General features: G+C 45.6%; 1 pseudogene; it reads right to left on the reverse strand.

The window, feature by feature from the left end:
* Window positions 1-6,466: 6,466 nt before the first annotated feature.
* Window positions 6,467-21,376, reverse strand: part of LOC147113858 (CDGSH iron-sulfur domain-containing protein 1 pseudogene) — a 101,872-nt pseudogene continuing 86,962 nt past the window's right edge.

Genomic DNA, 21,376 nt, shown 5'->3' on the forward strand with positions numbered 1-21,376 from the left:
GTAAGGAAGTTACGGGGATCCAGGATGTAGTGTTGAAGGAGCCGCAGCCCTTGCTCTTGTCAAGCAGGATCGAGGTTCTTACCCCCTGTGAGGGCAGGAGCGGGGACTGCAGGGAGGATGAGCAACCTGGCCACAGCACCATGGTACAGGGGGCCATTCAAGTGGAGGGAGTAAAAAGAAATGTTGTAGTGGTAGGGGATACTATCATTAGGAGGATAGATAGGGTTCTCTGCAGTCAAGAGCGGGAGTCCCGAAGGCTGTGTTGCCTGCCCAGTGCCAGGGTTAAGGACATCTCTTCTGGGCTGGAAAGAAATTTGGAGTGGGAGGCGGAGGATCCAGTTGTCGTGATCCATGTTGGTACAAATGACGTAGATAGGACAAGGAAGAAGGTTCTGTTAAAGGAGTATGAGCAGCTAGGGGTCAAATTAAAAAACAGAACCTCAAGGGTAATAATCTCGGGATTATTACCTGAGCCACGAGCGAATTTGGCTAGGATAAATAAAATTAAAGAGTTAAATGCGTGGCTCAAAGACTGGTGTGGGAGAAATGGGTTTTGCTTCTTGGGACACTGGCACCAGTACTGGAACAGGAGGGAGCTGTTCCGTTGGGACGGACTCCACCTGGCTAGTGCTGGGACTAGAGTCCTGGCGAATCATATAACTAGGGCTGTAGAGAGGGCTTTAAACGAATTAGTGGGGGGGAGGTTTCTAGAGAGCAAATAACAGAAATGACAACGGAGAAGGTCATAGACTTAGGTAGCAGTGGGGAAATTAAAAAACAGAACGTGTCAGGAAGGGACAGAAGGTATGGAGTAAAAGGTAAAGTGGTAAAAGGGGAAAAAACAGGAACTAAGTGTCACAAAACATATTTGAAAGTTCTTTATCTGAATGCACGTAGCATCCGTAACAAAATGAATGAGTTAACGGCACAAATAACTACATATGGGTATGATCTTGTGGCCATTACAGAAACATGGCTGCAGGGAGACCATGACTGGGAATTAAACATACCAGGTTATTTAACAATCAGGAAGGACAGGCAGGAAGGGAGGGGAGGTGGGGTGGCTATGTTAATAAAGGAAGGAATCACTATAATACAGAGAAATGATATTGGGTCAACGGAACAGGATAGTGAAACACTTTGGGTAGAGATAAGGAATTATAAGGGGAAAAAAACACTAGTGGGCGTAGTCTATAGGCCTCCGAACAGTTGCAACTCTGTTGGACGGAGTATTAATCAGGAAATAGTTGAGGCTTGTAATAAGGGAACAGTTATAATTATGGGGGATTTTAACTATCATATTAACTGGACAAATCAAATTGGGCAGAGCAGCCTTGAGGATAAGTTCATTGAGTGAATTAGGGATGGGTTTCTTGAGCAGTATGTAACTGAACCGGCCAGGGGGCAAGCAACCTTAGATTTGGTCTTGTGTAATGAGACAGGATTAATTAAAAATCTCCTAGTAAAGGATCCCCTTGGAATGAGTGACCACAACATGGTTGAATTCCATATTCAAGTAGAGGATGAGAAGGTTGGATCTCAAAGAAGCGTGCTGAGCTTGAATAAAGGAGACTATGAAGGTATGAGAGCGGAATTGATTAGAGTGGACTGGGAAAATAGATTAAAGGGTAAGATGATACATGGTCAGTGGTGTACATTTAAGGAGTTATTTTACAACTTCCAAAAAATATATATTCCACTGAGGAAAAAAGGGTGTAAAAGAAAAGATAGCCATCCGTGGCTAAGTAAAGTAATTAAGGATAGTATCCGACTAAAAACAAGGGCATATAAGGTAGCCAAATCTAGTGGGAGGATAGAAGATTGGGAAGTCTTTAAAAGACAGCAAAAAATAACTAAAAGATTGATTAAGAAAGGGAAGATAGATTATGAAAGTAAATTAGCAAAAAATATAAAAACAGATAGCAAAAGTTTCTATAGTTATATAAAAAGAAAAAGGGTGGCTAAAGTAAATGTTGGTCCCTTAGAGGATGAGACCAGGAAATTAATGGTGGGAAACATGGAGATGGCAAAAACGCTGAACAAATAAATTTGTATCAGTCTTTACAGTAGAAGACACTAAGAATATCCCAACACTGGACAAACAGGGGGCTCTAGGGGGAGAGGAGCTAAATATGATTAAAATCACTAAGGAAGTGGTACTCGGTAAAATAATGGGACTCAAGCCGGATAAATCCCCTGGACCTGATGGCTTACATCATAGGGTCTTGAGGGAAGTGACGGTAGGGATTGTGGATGCATTGGTAATAATTTTCCAAAACTCCCTGGACTCGGCAAAGGTCCCGGCAGATTGGAAAACTGCTAATGTAACACCCTTATTTAAAAAGGGTAGTAGGCAGAAGGCTGGAAACTATAGACCTGTTAGCCTAACATCTGTGGTTGGTAAAATGTTAGGGTCCATTATTAAGGAGACAGTAACAGGACATTTGGATAAACATAATTTAATAGGACAAACTCAGCATGGTTTCATGAAGGGGAAGTCATGTTTGACAAATTTGCTTGAGTTCTTTGAGGAAGTAACATACAGAGTGGATAAAGGAGAACCAGTGGACGTAGTGTATTTAGACTTCCAAAAGTTGAGTGTGGCTTTGTACTCACCTTTACTGATCTAATGAGGTCATTGAAATGTTTCTGGCACTGCACCCAGGTCCTCCTGACAACATCCCTGCTGTTGACCTCCTCTGCAATTTGGAGCCAGGCTCTTTTTGTCTCCTGGGAAGGTCTCTTCCGCACCTTCAAAGGGAAGACGACTTCCCTGCATGCTCGGACTCCCTCCACAAGCATATGGAGGGAGTCAGCGGAGAACCTGAGTGCAGCCCTCTGCCTCTGTGCAGTCATGCCTTCAAGTGTTTGGAACAATCAAAACCTCCAGTGTGCTTCTTGCACGCTCCTAGATGAACCTTCAAATGCAATGTGGCCAAGGCTCCTTTATCCCAGCTGATAACGCATCATTGATGATGTCATCAGACCCACACCATTTAATAGGGCTGGATAACATGCAGGGCGGGCTTAACAGGCCCCATTAGCGCAAAGTTAACTTCTGAGCAGGATGGATGCAAGAACAGGGTTGCGACCCGCCACGCCGACCGCCCGCATAAAGAAAATTCCGGCTTTTGAGTCTGGGCTTCGGGCAGTTTTATGGCTTCAGGTGAAGCAAAGTCAAGGAATAATCATCACCTACCACCTGGACCTGTAGCAGGTGATGAGGGAACTAACTCAAGGGAGTAAACTAATTACATCCTCAGCAACCTATCTGCTGCAGGCATTTCAGTCCATGATTGTACTGGTAGGAGTGACTACTGTACAGTCCTTGTAAAGACAAAGCCGCATCTTCACAGTGAGGATATCCTCAAACATGGTGTGGCACTACTACTGTGCCAAAGGAACAGACTAAGGACAGATCGAGCAACCCAAAATTAGGTATCCATGAGATGCTCTGGACTACCAGAAACAGCAGCAGAATTTTACACCACCACAATGTGTAACCTTGTGGCCTGACACATCCTTCACTCTTACATCTTCATCATGCTGGGAGATCAATCTTGATTCAATGGGGAGTGTAAAGAGTATCCTAGGAGCAGCACCAGGCGTGGCTTGGAATGAAGTTACAACTAAGTGACGTTAACACACCAAAATAAGGGGCCTCCATGTGGGCGAGTAGTCCCACGACCAACATATCACAGCAAATCTCTGAGGCCTACCACATCCAGTCAAGAATGGTGTTGGACAACCAGGGAACTAACGGGAGGAGGAGGCTCCATGAACATCCCATCCTTAACCGTGGTGAAGCCCAGCACAAATGCAAGAGGCACGACTGGAGTTGTTCACAAGTATCTTCTGTCAAAAGTGCTGAATGGATGATCCTGCTCACCTCTCGAAGTTCCCACCATCATAGGTGCCAGTGTCCTGCTCATAAGAAGCAGCTGAGTGCACTGGACACAGCAAAGGCTATGAGCCCTGACATCATGTGTGCACCAGAGCTAGCCACTCTCCTCACCAAGCTGTTTCTGTAGTTAAGAAAATAGCATCTATCAAATATGGAAGACTGCCCAGGTGTGTCCTATGCAGAAAAAAATCAGGATAAATCTTACTTGGTCAATTACCAACCTATCAGCTTCCTCCCTATCATCAGTTTAGTGATGCAAGGAGTTATCAACAGTGCTATCAAGCAACACATGCTTCACTAATACGGTTTTCCATGCTCAGTTTGGTTGCCATTAGAACCACTTGGCTCCAGACCTCATCACAGCCTTAATCTAGGCATGGCACAAGAGCTGAATGCCAGAGGACAAGTGACTGCCCTTGACATTAAACCATCATTCAACCAAGTGTGGCACCATGGAATCCTGGCAAAATTGAGGTCAATAGGGATCAATGGGAAAATTCTCCAGTGGCTGAAGTCATACCTGACACGAAAGAAGTGTTTGTCAAAGGCTGGTCATTACAGCCTCAGGACATTGTTGCAGGAGTTCCTCAGGGAAATGTCCTCAGCACAGCTATCTTTAGCTGCTGTATCAATGAACTTCCTTTGTCATAGCTGTTCGCTGATAATTCCGGTCATTAGTGTCATTCACAACTCTTCAGATAAAGCAGCTCATGTCAGCCTACAGCAGGATTTGCACAATATTCAAGCTTGGGCTGACAAGCAGCTGGTAACAAGCAGACCACAGAAGTGCTAAGCAATGTCCACGTGCAACAAGAAACATAGAAGATAGGAGCAGGAGTGGGCCATTTGGCCCCTCTAGCCTGCTCCACCATTCAATGCGATCATGGCTGATCATCCAAGTTCAGAATTTTATAAGTTTCAATGAGATCCCCTCTCATTCTTCTAAACTCCAGCGAGTATAAGCCCAATTGACCCAATCTCGCCTCATACCTGGGATGGCAGGAATGACGTATCAGCCTGGTGAATCTTCGCTGCACTCCTTCCATGGCAAGAACATCCTCCCTCAGATAAGGCGACCAAAACTGCACACAATACTCAAGATGTGGTTTCACCAAGGCCCTGTACAACTGCAGCAGGACATCCTTGTTCTTGTACTCAAACCCTCGCTATGAAGGCCAACATACCATTTGCCTTCTTAACCGCCTGCTGCACCTGCATGCTTACCTTCACACAAGGACACCCAGGTCTCATTGCACTTCCCCTTCTCCCAATCTATTGCCATTCAGATAATAATCTGCCTTCCTATTTTTGACACCAAAGTGGATAACCTCACATTTATCCACGTTATATTGCATCTGCTATGCTTCTCCCCAATCACCCAACCTGTCCAAATCATCCTGTAGTTTCTCGGCATCCTCCTCACAGCACACATGCCCACCCAGCTTTGTGTCGTCTGCAAACTTGGAGATATTACATCTAGTTCCCTTGTCTAGATCATTAATATATATTGTGAATAGCTGGGGTCCAAGGACTGATCCCTGCGGTACCCCACTAGTCACTGCTGCCACTCGGGAAAAAGACCCGTTTATTCCAACTCTTTGCTTTCTATCTGCCAACCAGTTCTCTATCCAAGTCAATACCTTGCCCCCAATCCCATGTGCCTTAACTTTACACGCTAATCTCTTATGCGGGACCTTATCGAAAGCCTTCTGAAAGTCCAAATACACCACATCCACTGGTTCTCCCTTATCTATTTTACTAGTTACATCCTCAAAAAATTCCAGTAGATTAGTCAAGGACGATTGACCCTTTGTAAATCCATGTTGACTTTGTCCGATCCGGTCACTGTTTTCCAAGTGCTCTGCTATTACATCTTTTATAATGGACTCTAGCATTTTTCCCACTACCAATGTCAGGCCTACCAGTCTGTAATTCCCCGTTTTCTCTCTACCACCTTTTTTGAATAGTGGGGTAACATTAGCTACCCTCCAATCCATGGGCACTGTTCCAGATTCCATCGAATGTTGGAAGATGATCAGCAATGCATCTACTATTTCTAGGGCCACTTCCTTAAGTACCCTAGGATGTAGATTATCAGGCCCTGGGGATTTATTGGCCTTCAATCCCATCAATTTCCCTAACACCATTTCCCTACAAATACTGATTTCTTTCAGTTCCTCCCTTTCATCAGACCCTATGTTCCCCGACATTTCTGGGAGGTTATTTGTGTCCTCCTTTGTGAAGACAGAACCAAAATATGTATTTAATTGGTCTGCCATTTCTTTGTTCCCCATTATAAATTCCCCTGATTCTGACTGCAAGGGACCTACGCTTGACTTCACCAATCTTTTTCTCTTCACATATCTATAAAAGCTTTACAGTCAAGAAAGGGCCCACCAGCTCCCTCTGACCGTTAATGGCACCACCATCACCAAGTGCCCCACCATTGACATTTTGGAGGTCACCACGTGTATCTGTCCCCCAACTCCAAAAGGTCATCCCTGATATAGGGAACTATTCTGATCAAGGAAAGAGTATACTACTTGTAAGAAAAATCTGAATTTTTATTTTAATATTCAAACAAAAGAAAATGACAAAGCTACTAAATCAGGAGTAACTCTAAAATTTCAGCTACTACACTTCTCCAGATAAGCACCCGATTTATTATACTTTGCCGATACCAGGGCTTATGTTTGTCAAATCACGTAAAAAAATTGTGAATTAACTATCAACTTTAATATTTTTGTTCACAGACTACATACATTTATAATTAAACTATATTATTAGTGGAACTTCATTTTGTATACAAATGAAAAAAACCAGTATAATTAGAAATTTGTAAGTGGATTTAAAGACATTTCTTTCATCTGTTGAGACACACACAAACGTAGTTACATTCATAGCATATTTGCCTGCCTAACAGCTTCCACATTCTGTAAAGTGTCGTGATCTTTTAATTCATTCTTGGGATATGGGCTTCAAAAAAGATGGTGACGATGGGCCTTCTTCTTGAACAGTTTGACATAAAAGGCACTGCATCAATGCGACTTTTTTTTTAAATTGTAATTACACTGTATATGTGTAGGCTAGAAAAGATTCTTCAGCAGGCCAAAATTAGCAACCAATCTGTTTAAAATCTAATAGGTATAATTTTATAATAGAATTAGCTAAGGTTTACAGACCAAACATTAAACAAAACTCTATTTTCAAAACAACCATTAAAATTCTGAAAGACAAAAGGCACAATACATTGGTTTGTCAGATTAAAGCATGAAAATGCATACATATTGTCCTGGAATCAATTAATTTTCCATTTTAATACTGTAGAATCAGTATTCTGTGACTCAAGCAATTTTTGTTATGATCAAAGGTCCAACGTTATCTCTGGTTTCTGAATTATGTTTTCTGTGAGAACCATCACAATAAGGAAACTGCAAAATACAATCGCAGATCATTAGTCAATAACTGATGTCAACCTTCCCCAGGCTAAAACTAATCAAGATTAATAAAACTTTGTGCAATTTAATTTTAGTGTTTATTGAAGATATGTAAAGGACAATGCATTTTTTTTTTTAAACCTGGTAAGGCAGGTGTGGTCGGAGCTCACCAGGTGAAGTAAATCAGAAAGCAGCAATTAGGCGAAGCTTTAAAAAAAAAAGCAGCTAGATTTTCTGCCATGAATGACTATTACGAATATACAGGTCCTGAATTTGTGGTCAGTAGTGAAGCGAAGGCATTCCCTGCTGGCCCCAAAGTCCTCTTCACACAAGGATCTCGTGATCCCTGTGTTGAGAACTTCGGGTTTTCCAACCTTGAATTCAATTCAATGGAACTTAATGGGAATCCCCTTGTGCGACCTGCTGTCTAAGTAGCCAATCAAAAGGCAGAATTCTCACAGACAGTGAACAAAGAAGTGAGTAAGCCCTTAAAATTTTAACTTTTAAAAGCAGTTAGAGAGTGCAGAAGATTGGGGTTCTCACGTGGGGAAAAGGCAAACCTAAAATAAAGATGCACAAACTTTAAAAAAAAATTAAAACATTTTTGAAAAGTTTCTTAAAAATTTTAATTTTTATTAAAATTGACAAATTTCACACTGCACAAAGTAAAATTAGTTTTCCAGGCCCTTAACCTTTGTTTAGCAGTCAATGCGCTGTTAAAACCCCAGTTACGCCTAATCCGTTTAGGTTTAAATTTTAGTGGGGAATTTAAATGCGGAATGACTGCAGAAGAGCCAAAGTTTTCATCAGTTTCAATTATTTACGAGAATTCACTGTTGGCAGGGGGGGTGGGCAGACTGCAGCCAGTTGTGGAGCTGACATTGACAGACCACAGCTTCAGGATTTCCACATGCGCTTGCGCCAAATTCCGAAGTTGCAGTCTGTTTTAACGGCAGTATGACGGCATACTCTGACAGTTTGCCATCATACTGACTGCAAATTCAGGGCCATTATGATTAGGTTGAAAATCCACTCTCTGGAGAAATGTCACTGTAGGTGGAAGGAAAGTCTGAAGGAGGCAATGAAAACAATGACCCATAATTTGCTGCAATAGCAACGAACACGGGAATGGTAGCATAGCGGTCATGTTACTGGACTAGTAATCCAGAGGCCTGGACTAATGATCCGGAGACGCAAGTTCAAATCCCACCACGGCAGCTGGGGAATTTAAATTCAGTTAATTAAATAAATCTGGAATAAAAAGCTAGTATCAGTAATGGTAAACATGAAACTATCGGATTGTCGTAAAAACCCATCTGGTTCACTAATGTCCTTTAGAGAAGGAAATCTGCCATCCTTACCTGGTCTGGCTTATATGTGACTCCAGACCCACAGCTATGTGGTTGACTCTTAACTGTCCTCTGAACTGGCCTAGCAAGCCACACAGTTGTAACAAAAGCAATAAAAAGAATAGAACTGGACGAACCACTCAGCATCGACCTAGGCACTGGCTTCAGACAAGAAAACAGCACACCCAGCCCATTCGACCCTGCAAAGTCCTCCTCACTAACATCTGGGGAATCGTGCCAAAATTGGGAGAGCTGTCCCATAGACCAGTCAAGCAACAGCCTGACAGAATCATACCTTTCAGCCAATGTCCCAGATTCCCCCATCACCATCCCTTACTCACCAGAGGGGGCAACACAGTGGTATACAGTTGGGAGGGAGTGGCCCTGGGAGTCCTCAACATTGACTCTGGACCCCATGAAGTCTCATGGCTTCAGATCAAGCATGGGCAAGGAAACCTCAGGCTGATGAATCAGTTCTCCTTCATGTTGAACACTGCTTGGAAGAAGCACTGAAGGTAGCAAAGGCACAATATGTACTCTGGGTGGGGGACTTCCATGTCTATCATCAAGAGTGGTTCGGTAGCACCACTGCTGACCGAGCTGGCCGAGTCCTGAAGGACATAGCTGCCAGTCTGGGCCTGCGAGAGAAGCAACGAGGGAAAAACATGCTTAACCACATCCTCACCAATCTACATGTCGCAGATGCATCTGTCCATGACAGCATTGGTAGCAGTGACCACCACAGTGTCATTGTGGAGACAAAGTGCCATCCTCACACTGAGGACACATTCCATTGTGTTGTGTGGCACTACCACTGTGCTAAATGGGATACATTCACAACAGATCTATCAGCTCAAAACTGGGCATCCATAAGGCGCTGTGGGCCATCAGCAGAACTGTATTCCACCACAATCTGTAACCTCATGGTCCGGCATATCCCTCACTCTACCATTACCATCAAGCCAGGGGACCAACCCTGGTTCAATGAGGAGTGCAGAAGAGCATGCCAGGAGCAGTACCAGGTGTACCTAAGAATGAGGTGACAACCTGGGGAAGCTGCAACATATAACTACATGCATGCTAAACAGCAGAAGCAGCATGCTACACACAAGAGCTAAGCGATCCCACAACCAACGGATCAGATCAAAGCTCTACAGTCCTGCTATATCCAGTTGTGAATGGTGGTGGACAATTAAACAACGGGAGGAGGAGGATCCATGCATATGCCCATCCTCAATGATGGCGGAGCCCAGCACGCGAGTGCAAAAGACAAGGCTGAAGCGTTTGCAACCAGCTTCAGCCAGAAGTGCTGAGTGGATGATCCATATTGACCTCCTCCGGAGGTCCCCACCATCACAGAAGTCAGTCTTCAGCCAATTCGATTCACTCCCCGTGATATCAAGAAATGGCTGAGCGCACTAGATACAGCAAAGGCTATGGGCCCTGGCAACATCCCAGCTGTCGTGCTGAAGACTTGTGCTCCAGAATTAGCCACGCCTCTAGCGAAGCTGCTCCAGTACAGCTACAACACTGGCATCTACCAGACAGACAATGTAGAAAACTGTTCAGGTATTCATTTCCACAAAAAGCAGGACAAAGCCAATCCGGCCAATTAACACCCCATCAGTCTATGCTCAATCATCAGCAAAGTGATGGAAGGTGCTGTCAAGCTGCACTTACTCACCAACAACCTTCTAACCGATGCTCAGTTTGGGTTCCGCCAGGCTCCAGACCTCATTACAGCCGTGGTCCAAACATGGACAAAAGAGCTGAATTCCAGAGGCGAGGTGAGAGCGACTGCCCTTGACATCAAGGCAGCATTTGAAAGTGTGGCATCAAGGATCCCTAGTAAAACTGAAGTCAGTGGGAATCAGGGGGAAAACTCTTCACTGGCTGGAGACATACCTAGCACAAAGGAAGATGGTTGTAGTTGTTGGAGGTCAATCATCTCAGCCCGAGGACATCGTTGCAGGAGTTCCTCAGGGCAGTGTCCTAGGCCCAACCATCTTCAGCTGCTTCATCAATGACCTTCCATCCGTCATAAGGTCAGAAGTGGGGATGTTCGCTGATGATTGCGGTGTTTAGTTCCATTCGCAACTCCTCAGATAATGAAGCAGTCCATGCCCGCATGCAGCAAGACGTGGACGACATTCAGGCTTGGGCTGATAAGAGCCAAGTAACATTCGCGCCACACAAGTGCCAGGCAATGACTGTCTGCAACAAGAAAGATTCTAACCACCGCCCCTTGATATTCAATGGCATTACCATCGCCGTATCCCCCACCCTCAACATCCTGGGAGTAACCATTGACCAGAAACTTAACTAGACCAGCCACATAAATACTGTGGCAACAAGAGCAGGTCAGAGGCTGGGTAATCTGTGGCAAGTGTCTCATCTCCTAACTCCCCAAAGCATTTCCACCATCCACTTGCCTGGATGAGTGCAGCTCCAACCACAAACTCAACACCATCCAGAACAAAGCAGCCCACTTGATTGGCACCTCATCCACCTTAAACATTCACTCCCTCCACCACTGCCGCACCATGGCTGCAGTGTGTACCATCTACAAGATCCACTGCAGCAACTCGCCAAGGCTTCTTCGGCAGCACCTCCCAAATCCACGACCTCCAGCACCTAGAAGGACAAGGGCAGCAGGCGCATGGGATGACCATCACCTGCAAGTTCCCCTCCAAGTTACACACCATCCTGACTTGGAAATATATCGCCGTTCCTTCATTGTCGCTGGGTCAAAATCCTGGAACTCCCTACCTAACAGTACTGTGGGAGTACCTTCACCACAAGGACTGCAGCGGTTCAAGAAGGTGGCTCACCACCACCTTCTCAAGGGCAATTAGGGATGAGCAATAAATGCTGGCCTTGCCAGTGATGCCCACATCCCATGAACGAATAAAAGAAAACATCATAAGTTAGACTGCAGTGCTCCACGATCCTCTAGTGGCAAATTCACACCATAATTTGCTGGAAAAATAATTAGAATATACTGCAGTGAGCATAGCAGTGGGTCAGGTGCAGCTTGGCCAATGTCTAATACACATCCAATGTACTGGGCCTGACACAGAACAGAACAGGTGAACAGGTTATTGAACAGGGATGTGTTAAGGAGTAATGGCTCCAATCTGGTAACATGGGGACGGGTCACATTACATACAGACAGAATGTCCAGGTCAGATTTAATTTGATTGATGGGTTTGTACTGAAACAATATAAGTATATAAATCAGCAATGAGAAGGGACCCATGTGCATCGGATCGTCTCCCAAACTGCGTGCGATCACTAGCCATATTTTATTATTGGCTGCAATCCACGTGTACAACTGTAATAAGTATTAAAAAAGAAATAACATTAATTGATAGAAAATCAGAAAATTCCTAGCTGTCAAAACACTGGGCCATATTTTGCGACCCCTACGGGTGCATACGAGGTGTGTACACACCCATAGGGGCCACGCAAGTTCCAGGTTTAGGCATGTGAAGTACATGCGCTAAAACCCGGCACTGCAATCTGTCAAGAATTCTCTTGACAGATCCTCCACATCCCTGGGAGAAAGGCCTCTGTGGGTGGAGAGTTGCGCTCTTTGCCCAAATTCCGCTTGCTGAATGCCCGTCAAATTCTTACGCTTGGTAAAAACAGGTGCAAGGCAGAACTCCAATAAGTATGAATGGGGATTCCCTTCTTTTATTGGTTGGGCTGGCCCCCATGATCCCAGGGGCGCCTACAAACAGCTTGCATCCCTGGGATACGGGGACCTCTGCCCACGCAGACCCGGAGAGGCCCAGAATCGCAAGCCCTATCTCCCGGGCCACCAGATACATTCGTAGAATTTTTGCAGGTCGGAGGCTCTGATCGCAAATGCTGGCCCAATATTTAACTGAGGTTTAAGATTTTAGTTCCTAGAACAAGTCAGTAAAGAAGTTGCCCTCAGGCCACAAGTTGAGCGATTGAATACTTTCCCGAGCCCTCCAGCACCACTCTGTAATGGTCTAAGTGGCTGTGGTGATCAAAGTGCCGTTAATTCAGCAAATTAGATCTCGCAGTTGATTTTAATGAGGGGTGGAGCTATGATAATTAGCTGTTATAGGAACATTAAAAATAGCAGGAGTAGGCCATTTGGCCCTTCGAGTCTGCTCTGCCATTCAATAAGATCATGGCTGATCTTCTGCCTCAAGTCCACCGTCCCACACTATCCCCATATTCCTTGGTTCCCTCAGTATCCAAAAATCTATCGATCTCTGTCTTGAATATACTCAACGACTGAGCATCCACAGCCCTCTGCAGTAGAGAATTCCAAAGATTCACAACCAATGTTCCTGTTAATTTTTTTTTGGGTGCGAGGCCCCTTTTAGAGGCTGCACGCCCCATTCAAAATACAGCGCATGCCTGGCTTTCCCCATTGAAAAGCAGGCGAGCCGGCTGCGCGGAAGGTGCAGAAAGCTGCACAGCCATGCAGCTTAAGGAGAACATGGTTTATAACCTCTGAGTGAAGACATTTCTCCTCATCTCAGTCCTAAATGGCTGACCTCTTATTCTGAGACTGTGACCCCTAGTTCTTGACTCTCCAGCCAGGGGAAACATCCTCCCAGCATCTACTCTGTCAAGTATCTTAAGAATTTTATACATTTCAATGAGATCATCTCATTCTTCTAAACTCTAGGGTATATAGGCCTAGTCTACTCAATCTCTCCTCGTAGGAAAATTCCCCCATCCCAGGAATCAGTATTGTGAACTTTTGTTGCACTTCCTCTAAGGCGAATATATCCTTTCTTAGGTAAGGAGACCAAAACTGTACACAGTACTCCAGGTGTGGTCTCACCAAGGCCCTATATAATTACAGTAAGGCTTCTTTACTCTTACACGCTTTTTGTAATAAAGGCTAACATACCATTTGTTTTCCTAATTTCTTGCTGTTAACTTTGTGATTCGTATACAAGGACACCCAGGTCCCTCTGAATACCAACATTTCCCAATCTCACCTTTTAAAAAATATTCTGCTTTTCTATTTTTCCTACCAAAGTAGATAACTTCACATTGCTCCACATTATAGTATATCTGCCATGTTCTTGCCCACTTACTTAATCTATCTATATCCCCTTGCAGCTTCTTTGCGTCCTCCTCACAACTTACTTTCCCACCTAGCTTTGTATCGTCAGCAAACTTGGATATATTACACTCGGTCCCCTCACCTAAGCTATTAATATAGATAGTAATTAGCTGAGGCCTAAGCATTGATATTTGCGGTACCCCACTAGTTACAGCCTACAAACCCGAAAATGACCCGTTTATTCCTACTCTGTTTTCTGTCTGTTAACCAATCCTCAATCCATGCTAATATATTACCCCCAATCCCCTGAGCCATAATTTTGTGCAATAACCTCTTGTATGGCACCTTATTGAATCCTTTTGAAAATTCAAATATATTACATCCACTGGTTCCCCCTGATCTACCCTGCTAATTACAACCTTAAAAAGCTCTAACAGATTTGTCAAACACGATTTCCCTTTCATAAATCCATGTTGACTCTGCCCAATCATATTATGATTTTCCAAGTGCCCTGTTACCACGTCCCTAGTAATAGATTCTGGCATTTGCCCTGCTACTGAGGTCAGGCTAACTGGTCTATAAGCTCTTTATTTTCTCTCTATCTCCTTTCTTGAACAGCGGGGCTACATTTGCTAGTTTCCAATCCCCAGGGATCTGAAAGATCCAATCCGATGCATCCACTATCTCTGTAGCCACCTCTAAAAAACCGTAGGATGTATGCCATCAGGACCAGGGGATTTGTCAGCTTTTAGTCCCATTAATTTCTCCAGTACTATTTCGTTACTAATACTAATTTCTTTAAGTTCCTCATTCTCACTAGACCCTTGGTTCCCCACTATTTCTGGAACGTTTTTTGTGTCTTCTTCTGTGAAGACAGATACAAAGGCCTAGAAATTCAGTGGCCTGCGCCACCAGTTTGCGCCCAAAGAGGGCTTTTGCGCCACTGTGCAACCCTACCGCGATATTTAGCGGGGCGCTAATGGCGGCGTTAGCCAGTAGCGCTGCGCCGCCACCGATGACGTCATCGGTGTGCGCAGCGCCCCACTGGCCATATTTGGTTGCTGCCGCCTCCCCCGCGCCGGCCGCAAACAGCGACCGGTACACGGGACCTACCTGTGCCGGTAGTGGGGCGAGTTAAGGTGGAGGTGCGGCCGGCCGCTTTTTCGGCAGCCGCCTGCCCGCACCTCCTTCCCCGGCCTCCGACACCCCCCCCCCCCCCGCGGCATTGCCGGCTGTTTCCAGAGAGCCCGGCACTTCTCCTTGGTGCCGGGCTCATTTGCCGGCACTCGCGAGCGGAGATCGCGCTGTTGCAGGCACCTCCCCCTTAAGAATGAGAGGAAGGCCTGCAGTACCGCAGGCTGCCGTGCCGCAGCTGGTGGCGCTGCGGCACTTTACACGCCGATATTCAGTTTCAGCGCCCCAAGCGGGGCACCGAAACCCTTGTTTAGCGGCCGGCTTCCACTTGGGGCACTGAAACTGAATTTCCCGCTGGCGCAAGTGGCTCTGCGCGCAGTGGTAATTCCGGCGCCCAGGCGAGCTGGGCGCCCCTAACTGAATTTCTAGGCCAAGGTATTTGTTTAATGTCTCTGCCATTTCCTTATTCCTCATTATAATTTCTCCTGTCTCTACCTGTAAGGAACCAACGTTTACATGCGCTAATCTCTTCCTTTTTATATAACTAATAGAAACATTTACAATCTGATTTGAAGGCTGGAATTTTCTGGGGTCCATGCGGGTGTGATCGGAGGCAGATCAGGTGGGAGATTTGAAATAAGTTGCAGCGGGTTGGGAACCCACTGTTATCCCGCCCCACACACCTTTCCCTTGGGCGCATTTGCCAGTGCAGCAGCAACCCAACCGGCAGAGGGTGACCTAATTCAAATCATTAACAGGTACTTGTCAGACCCTTAAGCGCCTTTTCAGCCTACCTTTCAAATTTCCCTGGCTGCCCATGGGATTCACGCAGCTCAGGAACCATGTCTGTCAGCCTGAGGTGGGAGTTGTGGGGCCATTGCTTCAGCTGATTAGATGACAGCATGAAATGTACTACAGAAGCTCTCACCTCACAACTGGTCACTTTCCTCAGGCAGAAGCTGTTGCGGACTGCATTCCCTGCTTTCTGCAGGCTGCAAGTATTTCCAGCAAAGTCGCCATTCAGTCTCACCTCATTGGTACAACCTATCACACCAATGAAAGATTGCTTCTCTCATCTCTACTTGACCAGCCATCTATTCCATCAGCATGGGTGCCATTTATACTGCCTCACCTTGGAACTCAGAATCGGACCATGGTGAGCCCCAACACCAGCAGCACCAGGCACACCAGCAACATCAACAACACCAACCTTCTCCTCAACCATCTGATGCTGCACAGGACAGAGGGCATCAGTGCAGGGCTGCAGAGTATACAGGCAGAGGATGAGCTTCCTCAACATGACTGAGCAGCAGTGCCAAAGGAGACTCGGGCTATCGCACCAGGTCATCGCAGACATTTCCACATTGCTTGAACAAGACCTGCAGCCCAGAGGAGCGGGTGGACATGCCTTACCAGTGGCTGTCAAAGTCATCAATGCTCTCAACTTCTTCGCCTTAGGCTCCTTCCAGGGATCTGCAGCAAACATTTGCGGCATCTCACAGTCGACCGCCCACAGATGCATCACACAGATCACCGATGCCCTCTTTGACAAGTCAGCCAATTATATCAACTTTGCCATTGATGAAGCCAGTGTTACTGAGCAGACGCTCGGCTTTGCCACGCTGGCTGGCTTCCCATGGGTGCAGGGCATCATCGACTGCACACATGTGGCCATCAGGGCACCCCATCATAAGCCAGGAGTCTTTGTCAACCGCAAGGGCTTCCATGCCCTCAATGTGCAGCTGGTCTGCAACCATAGGAAGATCATTATGCATGTGTGCGCCAAATTCCCTCGCAGCTGCCATGACTCTTTTGTCCTTCACCAGTCCACCCTCCCTCAGCTCGTCGCTCCTCCAAACAGACTTACCGACTGACTGCTTGGAGACAAGGGCTGTCCACTGAAGACGTGGCTCATGACACCCTTGAGGAGACCAAGTACTGAGGCCCAGGAGAGATACAATGAAAGCCAGATTTGCACCAGATGTGTCATAGAGCAGACAATAGGAATGCTCAAAATGCGCTTCAGATGCTTTAACAGATCTGGAGGAGACTGTCGGTACGCATCAGCCAGGGTCTCCAGAATCATTGAGGTCAGCTGCACCGTGCACAAAATAGCGCAGCAGCGAGGATCAGCACTGCATGAGGAGTGGAGGAGCATCAGCTGGAAGATGAGGAGGAGCTGGAGGAACTTACGGCCCAGATTCCACCAGCACCCGAGCACATTGCTGCCCGGAAGACTAGGGATGGCCTCACCATGGCCAGATTTATTTAACTTAACGCAGTACACTCACATGCTGCGCCAGGTTGGCACCACCCCACAGCAACACCATAAAGCATCCCGACAATGACCAAGCCATTCCTTCACACTGACCACCATTGCTGGAGCTACCGTTATGTCTCACCATTCACTGCAACTCACTGAGCCACTTCCAGAGGTGCACACAAATTTGTCCAAGACCGGAATGTAGTGAAAATAAAGATTTTTATGGTTGACATGACATTACATTAGTGGAAAATTGACATTAACGTTGAATAAAACATTTAAGTGGCTACCCTTGTGAATCTCCTTGTATCATATCTTTATCTTACGCGTGCTTGTACGAGGTGCTACCCCTGTGGCTTCAGCAGAGGTAGAGGCAGCCTGCTCCCTTCCCTGCTGCGACTGCTTACTCTTGGTGGACGTCCTTTGAATTTTGGAGCCTGTGATGGCCCCGCCAAAGTCTGCGACTGTGCAGGGCAGACTTGGCCATCGCTGTTTGAGGAGGCATCTGGGGCTCTAACTGAGGGGGTGGCAACGGGAGAGAAGTCCACACTTTAATTTACATATTGATTGGACTACCCAAACTAGTAAAAATTCTGAGGAGGAGGAATTCCTGGAATGTTTTCGGGACGGTTATCTGGACCAATATGTCGAGGAGCCGACTCGAGATCAGGCCATTTTAGACTGGGTATTGTGCAATGAGAAGGGACTTATCAGCAATCTTCTTGTACGAGGCCCCTTGGGTCAGAGCGATCATAATATGATCGAGCTCTCAGTCGAGATGGAGAGTGAGGAAATTGAATCAGAGACTAAGGTCCAGAACTTAAATAAAGGGAATTACGAGGGTATGAGACGGGAATTGGGTAAGATTGATTGGGTGGTGTTTCTGGGGGGATTGACAGTGGATAGACAATGGCAAGCATTCAAAGATAGAATGGAAGAATTCCAGAACATGTTTATACCGGTTTGGCACAAAAATAAACCTAAAAAGGTGACTCAACCGTGGATAACGAGGGAAATTAGGGACAGCATAAAATCAAAAAAAAGGGCATATCAACTGGCAAAAAAAAGCACCAGACCGGAAGATTGGGGGCAGTACAAGATACAGCAAAAGAGGACAAAGGGATTAATCAGGAAGGGGAAAATAGAATACGAAAGTAAACTTGCAGCAAACATAAAGACAGACTGCAAAAGCTTTTATCGGTATATCAGGAGGAAAAGACTGGTAAAATCCCAAGTCGGTCCCTTGCAGTCCGATTCGGGAGAATATATAATGGAGAATAAGGAAATGGCAGACCAATTAAACTCATACTTTGGTTCTGTATTCACAAAGGAGGACACAAATAACCTCCCAGGAATATCGGCAAACATAGGGACTAATGAGAGGGAGGAGCTGACAGAAATTAGTATCTCTAGGGATATGGTGCTGGGTAAGTTGAGGGGACTGAAGGCCGACAAATCCCCGGGGCCTGATAAACTACATCCTAGGGTACTTAAGGAGGTGGCCCTGGAGATAGCAGATGCTCTAAGGATCATCTTCCGGAACTCCATTGACTCGGGAACAGTACCCGTGGATTGGAGGGTAGCTAATGTTACCCCAATATTTAAAAAGGGGGGTAGAGAGAAAGCAGGGAATTATAGACCAGTAAGCCTTACATCGGTTGTGGGCAGAATGCTAGAGTCCATTATTAAGGATAAAATAGCGGAGCACTTGACAAATGGGGAAAGGATCGGACAGAGTCAACATGGATTTACAAAGGGTAAATCGTGTTTGACTAATCTGCTGGAATTTTTTGAGGAAGTAACTGGTAAAATAGATGGGGGAGAGCCAGTGGATGTGGTGTACCTTGACTTCCAGAAAGCCTTCGATAAGGTTCCACACAAAAGATTATCATGCAAAATTAAGGCTCATGGGATTGGGGGCAAAGTATTAACGTGGATAGAGAACTGGCTGGCGGATAGAAAACAGAGAGTTGGAATAAACGGCTCGTTTTCGGAGTGGCAGGCAGTGACCAGCGGGGTGCCGCAAGGATTTGTCCTGGGACCCCAGCTGTTCACAATATATATAAATGATCTGGATCAGGGAATTGGATGCAATATTCCCAAATTCGCTGACGACACTAAACTAGGAGGAGGGGTGGGCTCTGATGAGGATGTCAGGAGGCTACAGTGCGATTTGGACAGGTTGGGGGAATGGGCGGATACGTGGCAGATGCACTATAATGTGGATAAATGCGAGGTTATCCACTTTGGGGGTAAAAACAGGAGGGTAGATTATTATCTAAATGGCAATAGATTGGGAGATGGGGAAGTGCAGAGGGACCTGGGTGTTCTTGTGCACCAGTCACTGAAGGAGAGCATGCAGGTGCAACAGGCGATTAAGAAGGCAAATGGTATGTTGGCCTTCATATCAAGGGGGTTCGAGTATAGGAATAGGGATACCTTACTACAGCTGTACAAGGTGCTGGTGAGACCGCATCTGGAGTATTGTGTACAGTTTTGGTCGCCCCATCTGCGGAAGGATGTTCTTGCCATGGAAAGAGTGCAACGGCGATTCACCAGGCTGATACCTGGAATGGCGGGAATGACCTACGAAGAGAGATTAAATAGTTTGGGCTTGTACTCACTGGAGTTTAGAAGATTGAGAGGGGATCTCATCGAAACATATAAAATTATGGCAGGCCTGGACAGGCTGAATTCAGAGAGAATGTTTCCAATGGCCGGGGAGCACAGAACCAGGGGCCACAGTCTAAAAATAGCGGGCAAATCATTTAAAACAGAGATGAGGAAGAATTTCTTCACTCAAAGAGTGGTGAGCCTGTGGAATTCCCTGCCACAGAGGGCTGCGAAGGCTAATTCAATAAATATTTTCAAGAGAGAATTGGATATATTTCTGAAGGCTAAGGGGATTAAGGGTTACGGAGAAAAGGCGGGGACGGGGTACTGAACTGGTAAGATCAGCTATGATCTCAGACGAAGATCAGCCATGATCTCATTGAATGGCGGAGCAGGCTCGAAGGGCCGAATGGCCTACTCCTGTTCCTATCTCTATGTTTCTATGTTTCTATGTTTTCCATGTCCCCTTTCACCATCATCCCTCTCATGGGTTACCCGCACTTCCCTGCTAGCAAGGAGCTGAAGAGCACCTTGCTCCAGATCAGTGAGGCCATGAAGACCCACGTCTACGCTGACATCCCTCCTAGACAGGAGGTCTATGAGCCTCTGCCATCTACGCTCCATAAAGAGCCATCTATTTTCCATAGAGAGCCACCAATTCTCCATAGAGACCATGTGTTCCTGTGAGTGGTGCATTAGCTGCTCCATGCAGGTGGCAATGGCTCCTTTATTTATCCTGGCTGAAAACACATTGTCGATAAAGTCATCAGACCTGCACCATTTAATAGGGCCAGGTAACGCGCAGGGTGGGCTTAATTGGCCCCATTAGCGCAAAGTAAATTTCTGCAGCGGGATGGAAGCAACAATGGGGTCTCAAGCCGCCATGCCGACTGCCTCTTGCTAGTTTATTCTCATATTCTCTTTTCTCTCTTTATCAATGTCTTGGTCATACTTTGCTAAATTCTAAAATCCTCCCAATCCTCAGGCTTGCTACTCTTTTAGGCAACATTATAAGCCTCTTCTTTTAATTGAATACTATATTTAACTTGTTAACCATGGTTGGACCAATTTTCTTGTGTTTTTTTTTAAATTCCTTAAGGGAATCTATATTCGCTGCGAATTATGAATTGTTTCTTTAAATTTTTGCCATTGCTTATGTACCGTCATATCTTTTAATCTAGTTTCCCAATCTACCTTAGCCAACTTTCCCCTCATACCTACATAGTTTGCTTTGTTCAGATTTAAGATCCTAGTTTCGTATTTAACCAAATCACTATCATATAATGATCACTGCTCCCCAGAGGCTCCTTTACTACAAGGTTATTAATTAACCCTGTCTCACGACACAATACTAGGTCTAAAATAGCTTGTTTCCAAGTTAGTTCCTCGACATACTGATCTAGAAAACTATCTTGAATGTATTCCATGAACTCATCTACTGCACTATTACTGCAAATTTGGTTTGCCCAGTCTATACGTAAATTGAAGTCCCCCATAATTACTGTATTAGCTTTGTTACTTGCACCTCTAATTTCCTGATTTATACAGTGCCTGACACTACAACTGCCGTAAGGGGGCCTATAAACTACTCCCACCAGTGTTTTCTGCCCCTTGTTG

Source organism: Somniosus microcephalus, chromosome 8 (assembly GCF_052327205.1).
Source record: "Somniosus microcephalus isolate GS21.2 chromosome 8, FLI_Smic_1.0, whole genome shotgun sequence".
Taxonomy (NCBI): domain Eukaryota; kingdom Metazoa; phylum Chordata; class Chondrichthyes; order Squaliformes; family Somniosidae; genus Somniosus; species Somniosus microcephalus.